We start from the raw sequence: 6000 nt of genomic DNA, 5'->3' as shown, positions 1-6000 counted from the left end.
AGATTCTCCACTGAGTTTATTTGTGTGCCAAATTCACATTTACACAACTACTACTTTCCAGAATGTTGATATATATTGCTGCATAGAGTGGCATGGTGGCCAAGTGGTAAGGCGTCGGTCTTGTAAACCGAAGATCATGGGTTCAAATCCCATCCGTGCCTTACTGAAAGACATCTGATACCATTGAAATGTACTCTCATTGGAGCACTGTAGGAAAAGCACGTTTTTCAATATGGCATCACAACTATTATAGTAAGGGGATGTGTCTCTACGGTAGAGCCAATACTTAACATGTATACGGTCCAAAGTTAATCCCCACCTTCTCTGCTGAGTCTATTTAGTTGTTAAATTAGCTTTTGCACAACTCCCACTTTCCAGAATGTTGACATTCTAAGAAGGAAATAGATGTGCTAAGTCATCTGTTTTTGTAAACTGAAGCACATGGGTTCAATCCTTGTTCGACGTTTACGGAAAATAGCTGATATTATGGAAATGTACTTTCATTTGAACAGTGTAAAGAAAGAGTCAATTGTATTGATATTGCGACCTGACCAGCGACCTGATACTGCGACAGTGACCAGCGACCTGTATGCTCTAGTCGGCTGGCCCTCGTTACATATTCGTCACGCCAGACCCACTGGCTCCAGGTCATCTATAAGTCTATGCTAGGTCAAGCTCCGCCTTATCTCAGCTCACTGGTCACGATAACAACACCCACCCGTAGCACGCGCTCCAGCAGGTATATCTCACTGGTCATCCCCAAAGCCAACACCTCCTTTGGCCGCCTTTCCTTCCAGTTCTCTGCTGCCAATGACTGGAACGAATTGCAAAAATCGCTGAAGCTGGATGGAGACTTGAATTTCCCTCACTAACTTTAAACATCAGCTATCTGAGCAGCTAACCGATCACTGCAGCTGTACATAGCCCATCTGTAAATAGCCCACCCAATCTACCTACCTCTTCCCCATTTTGTTTTTATTTACTTTCTGCTCTTTTGCACACCAGTATTTCTACTTGCACATCATCATCTGCTCATCTATCACACCAGTGTTAATTTGCTAAATTTTAATTCATTCGCTACTATGGTGCATTTATTGCCTTACCTCCTCACGACATTTGCAAACACTATGTATAGACATATTTTTTTTCTACTATTATGTAATTGACTGTACGTTTGTTTATTCTAAATGTGTAACTCAGTGTTGTTGTTTGTGTTGCACTGCTTTGCTTTATCTTAGCCAGGTCGCAGTTGTAAATGAGAACTTGTTCTCCACTAGCTTTCCTGGTAAAATAAAGGTGAAATAATACAAAAAAATAAACATTTTCATATTTCCCAGGTAGGGGATGTAGCTCAGTGGTAGAGCGCATGCTTTGCATGTATGAGGTCCTGGGTTCAATCCCCAGCTTCTCCAATGTAAATTTTTGCATTGACCCAATACCTACTTTCCAGAATGTTGAAATTCTAAGCAGGAAACAGAGATGTGCTAAATCATTTGATCTTGTAATCTGAAGAACATGCGTTCAATCCCTGTTCGCACATTTATAGAACAGAAGTGGCATGGTTGCCAACTTTTATGGCATCATTTTCAAAAACTGAAGTTCATGTGTTCGATCCCTGTCCGTATCTGTTTTAAGAATTGCTGCTATCATTTCATTGTAGTTTCAATGGAGTGGTGTACATAAAAAGTATATTGTATTAATATTGCATTTTCTCAGCAAATGAAATGGGATGGAAGCTCAGAGGTGGAGTGCATGCTATATATGTTTGAGGTCCTCGGTTCAATCCCAAGATTCTCCACTGAGTTTATTTGTGTGCCAAATTCACATTTACACAACTACTACTTTCCAGAATGTTGATATATATTGCTGCATAGAGTGGCATGGTGGCCAAGTGGTAAGGCGTCGGTCTCGTAAACCGAAGATCATGGGTTCAAATCCCATCCGTGCCTTTATGAAAGACATCTGATACCATTGAAATGTACTCTCATTGGAGCACTGTAGGAAAAGCACGTTTTTCAATATGGCATCACAACTATTATAGTAAGGGGATGTGTCTCTACGGTAGAGCCAATACTTAACATGTATACGGTCCAAAGTTAATCCCCACCTTCTCTGCTGAGTCTATTTAGTTGTTAAATTAGCTTTTGCACAACTCCCACTTTCCAGAATGTTGACATTCTAAGAAGGAAATAGATGTGCTAAGTCATCTGTTTTTGTAAACTGAAGCACATGGGTTCAATCCTTGTTCGACGTTTACGGAAAATAGCTGATATTATGGAAATGTACTTTCATTTGAACAGTGTAAAGAAAGAGTCAATTGTATTGATATTGCGACCTGACCAGCGACCTGATACTGCGACAGTGACCAGCGACCTGTATGCTCTAGTCGGCTGGCCCTCGTTACATATTCGTCACGCCAGACCCACTGCCTCCAGGTCATCTATAAGTCTATGCTAGGTCAAGCTCCGCCTTATCTCAGCTCACTGGTCACGATAACAACACCCACCCGTAGCACGCGCTCCAGCAGGTATATCTCACTGGTCATCCCCAAAGCCAACACCTCCTTTGGCCGCCTTTCCTTCCAGTTCTCTGCTGCCAATGACTGGAACGAATTGCAAAAATCGCTGAAGCTGGATGGAGACTTGAATTTCCCTCACTAACTTTAAACATCAGCTATCTGAGCAGCTAACCGATCACTGCAGCTGTACATAGCCCATCTGTAAATAGCCCACCCAATCTACCTACCTCTTCCCCATTTTGTTTTTATTTACTTTCTGCTCTTTTGCACACCAGTATTTCTACTTGCACATCATCATCTGCTCATCTATCACACCAGTGTTAATTTGCTAAATTTTAATTCATTCGCTACTATGGTGCATTTATTGCCTTACCTCCTCACGACATTTGCAAACACTATGTATAGACATATTTTTTTTCTACTATTATGTAATTGACTGTACGTTTGTTTATTCTAAATGTGTAACTCAGTGTTGTTGTTTGTGTTGCACTGCTTTGCTTTATCTTAGCCAGGTCGCAGTTGTAAATGAGAACTTGTTCTCCACTAGCTTTCCTGGTAAAATAAAGGTGAAATAATACAAAAAAATAAACATTTTCATATTTCCCAGGTAGGGGATGTAGCTCAGTGGTAGAGCGCATGCTTTGCATGTATGAGGTCCTGGGTTCAATCCCCAGCTTCTCCAATGTAAATTTTTGCATTGACCCAATACCTACTTTCCAGAATGTTGAAATTCTAAGCAGGAAACAGAGATGTGCTAAATCATTTGATCTTGTAATCTGAAGAACATGCGTTCAATCCCTGTTCGCACATTTATAGAACAGAAGTGGCATGGTTGCCAACTTTTATGGCATCATTTTCAAAAACTGAAGTTCATGTGTTCGATCCCTGTCCGTATCTGTTTTAAGAATTGCTGCTATCATTTCATTGTAGTTTCAATGGAGTGGTGTACATAAAAAGTATATTGTATTAATATTGCATTTTCTCAGCAAATGAAATGGGATGGAAGCTCAGAGGTGGAGTGCATGCTATATATGTTTGAGGTCCTCGGTTCAATCCCAAGATTCTCCACTGAGTTTATTTGTGTGCCAAATTCACATTTACACAACTACTACTTTCCAGAATGTTGATATATATTGCTGTATAGATAGGCATGGTGGCCAAGTGGTAAGGCGTCGGTCTCGTAAACCGAAGATCATGGGTTCAAATCCCATCCGTGCCTTTATGAAAGACATCTGATACCATTGAAATGTACTCTCATTGGAGCACTGTAGGAAAAGCACGTTTTTCAATATGGCATCACAACTATTATAGTAAGGGGATGTGTCTCTACGGTAGAGCCAATACTTAACATGTATACGGTCCAAAGTTAATCCCCACCTTCTCTGCTGAGTCTATTTAGTTGTTAAATTAGCTTTTGCACAACTCCCACTTTCCAGAATGTTGACATTCTAAGAAGGAAATAGATGTGCTAAGTCATCTGTTTTTGTAAACTGAAGCACATGGGTTCAATCCTTGTTCGACGTTTACGGAAAATAGCTGATATTATGGAAATGTACTTTCATTTGAACAGTGTAAAGAAAGAGTCAATTGTATTGATATTGCGACCTGACCAGCGACCTGATACTGCGACAGTGACCAGCGACCTGTATGCTCTAGTCGGCTGGCCCTCGTTACATATTCGTCACGCCAGACCCACTGGCTCCAGGTCATCTATAAGTCTATGCTAGGTCAAGCTCCGCCTTATCTCAGCTCACTGGTCACGATAACAACACCCACCCGTAGCACGCGCTCCAGCAGGTATATCTCACTGGTCATCCCCAAAGCCAACACCTCCTTTGGCCGCCTTTCCTTCCAGTTCTCTGCTGCCAATGACTGGAACGAATTGCAAAAATCGCTGAAGCTGGATGGAGACTTGAATTTCCCTCACTAACTTTAAACATCAGCTATCTGAGCAGCTAACCGATCACTGCAGCTGTACATAGCCCATCTGTAAATAGCCCACCCAATCTACCTACCTCTTCCCCATTTTGTTTTTATTTACTTTCTGCTCTTTTGCACACCAGTATTTCTACTTGCACATCATCATCTGCTCATCTATCACACCAGTGTTAATTTGCTAAATTTTAATTCATTCGCTACTATGGTGCATTTATTGCCTTACCTCCTCACGACATTTGCAAACACTATGTATAGACATATTTTTTTTCTACTATTATGTAATTGACTGTACGTTTGTTTATTCTAAATGTGTAACTCAGTGTTGTTGTTTGTGTTGCACTGCTTTGCTTTATCTTAGCCAGGTCGCAGTTGTAAATGAGAACTTGTTCTCCACTAGCTTTCCTGGTAAAATAAAGGTGAAATAATACAAAAAAAGAAACATTTTCATATTTCCCAGGTAGGGGATGTAGCTCAGTGGTAGAGCGCATGCTTTGCATGTATGAGGTCCTGGGTTCAATCCCCAGCTTCTCCAATGTAAATTTTTGCATTGACCCAATACCTACTTTCCAGAATGTTGAAATTCTAAGCAGGAAACAGAGATGTGCTAAATCATTTGATCTTGTAATCTGAAGAACATGCGTTCAATCCCTGTTCGCACATTTATAGAACAGAAGTGGCATGGTTGCCAACTTTTATGGCATCATTTTCAAAAACTGAAGTTCATGTGTTCGATCCCTGTCCGTATCTGTTTTAAGAATTGCTGCTATCATTTCATTGTAGTTTCAATGGAGTGGTGTACATAAAAAGTATATTGTATTAATATTGCATTTTCTCAGCAAATGAAATGGGATGGAAGCTCAGAGGTGGAGTGCATGCTATATATGTTTGAGGTCCTCGGTTCAATCCCAAGATTCTCCACTGAGTTTATTTGTGTGCCAAATTCACATTTACACAACTACTACTTTCCAGAATGTTGATATATTTTGCTGCATAGAGTGGCATGGTGGCCAAGTGGTAAGGCGTCGGTCTCGTAAACCGAAGATCATGGGTTCAAATCCCATCCGTGCCTTTATGAAAGACATCTGATACCATTGAAATGTACTCTCATTGGAGCACTGTAGGAAAAGCACGTTTTTCAATATGGCATCACAACTATTATAGTAAGGGGATGTGTCTCTACGGTAGAGCCAATACTTAACATGTATACGGTCCAAAGTTAATCCCCACCTTCTCTGCTGAGTCTATTTAGTTGTTAAATTAGCTTTTGCACAACTCCCACTTTCCAGAATGTTGACATTCTAAGAAGGAAATAGATGTGCTAAGTCATCTGTTTTTGTAAACTGAAGCACATGGGTTCAATCCTTGTTCGACGTTTACGGAAAATAGCTGATATTATGGAAATGTACTTTCATTTGAACAGTGTAAAGAAAGAGTCAATTGTATTGATATTGCGACCTGACCAGCGACCTGATACTGCGACAGTGACCAGCGACCTGTATGCTCTAGTCGGCTGGCCCTCGTTACATATTCGTCACGCCAGACCC

The 6000-nt window shown here is 40.7% G+C and overlaps 7 non-coding genes across 7 annotated transcripts; all 7 read left to right on the top strand.

Annotated features, from left to right (window-relative positions):
* Positions 1-89: 89 nt before the first annotated feature.
* Positions 90-161, top strand: trnat-ugu (transfer RNA threonine (anticodon UGU)). The gene has a single exon. It is a non-coding gene; the product is annotated as a tRNA-Thr (tRNA).
* Positions 162-1340: 1179 nt separating this feature from the next.
* trnaa-ugc (transfer RNA alanine (anticodon UGC)) lies at positions 1341-1412 on the top strand. The gene has a single exon. It is a non-coding gene; the product is annotated as a tRNA-Ala (tRNA).
* Positions 1413-1877: 465 nt separating this feature from the next.
* trnat-cgu (transfer RNA threonine (anticodon CGU)) lies at positions 1878-1949 on the top strand. Its single transcript has one exon. It is a non-coding gene; the product is annotated as a tRNA-Thr (tRNA).
* A 1179-nt stretch (positions 1950-3128) lies between these two features.
* On the top strand, positions 3129-3200 carry trnaa-ugc (transfer RNA alanine (anticodon UGC)). Its single transcript has one exon. It is a non-coding gene; the product is annotated as a tRNA-Ala (tRNA).
* Positions 3201-3665: 465 nt separating this feature from the next.
* trnat-cgu (transfer RNA threonine (anticodon CGU)) lies at positions 3666-3737 on the top strand. Its single transcript has one exon. It is a non-coding gene; the product is annotated as a tRNA-Thr (tRNA).
* Positions 3738-4916: 1179 nt separating this feature from the next.
* trnaa-ugc (transfer RNA alanine (anticodon UGC)) lies at positions 4917-4988 on the top strand. The gene has a single exon. It is a non-coding gene; the product is annotated as a tRNA-Ala (tRNA).
* A 465-nt stretch (positions 4989-5453) lies between these two features.
* trnat-cgu (transfer RNA threonine (anticodon CGU)) lies at positions 5454-5525 on the top strand. Its single transcript has one exon. It is a non-coding gene; the product is annotated as a tRNA-Thr (tRNA).
* The last annotated feature ends 475 nt before the right edge of the window (positions 5526-6000 follow it).

Source organism: Salvelinus alpinus, chromosome 8 (genome assembly GCF_045679555.1).
Source record: "Salvelinus alpinus chromosome 8, SLU_Salpinus.1, whole genome shotgun sequence".
NCBI lineage: Eukaryota > Metazoa > Chordata > Actinopteri > Salmoniformes > Salmonidae > Salvelinus > Salvelinus alpinus.
The sequence above is the reverse complement of the archived record's forward strand: the minus strand, read 5'-3'. Positions and strand labels throughout refer to the sequence as shown.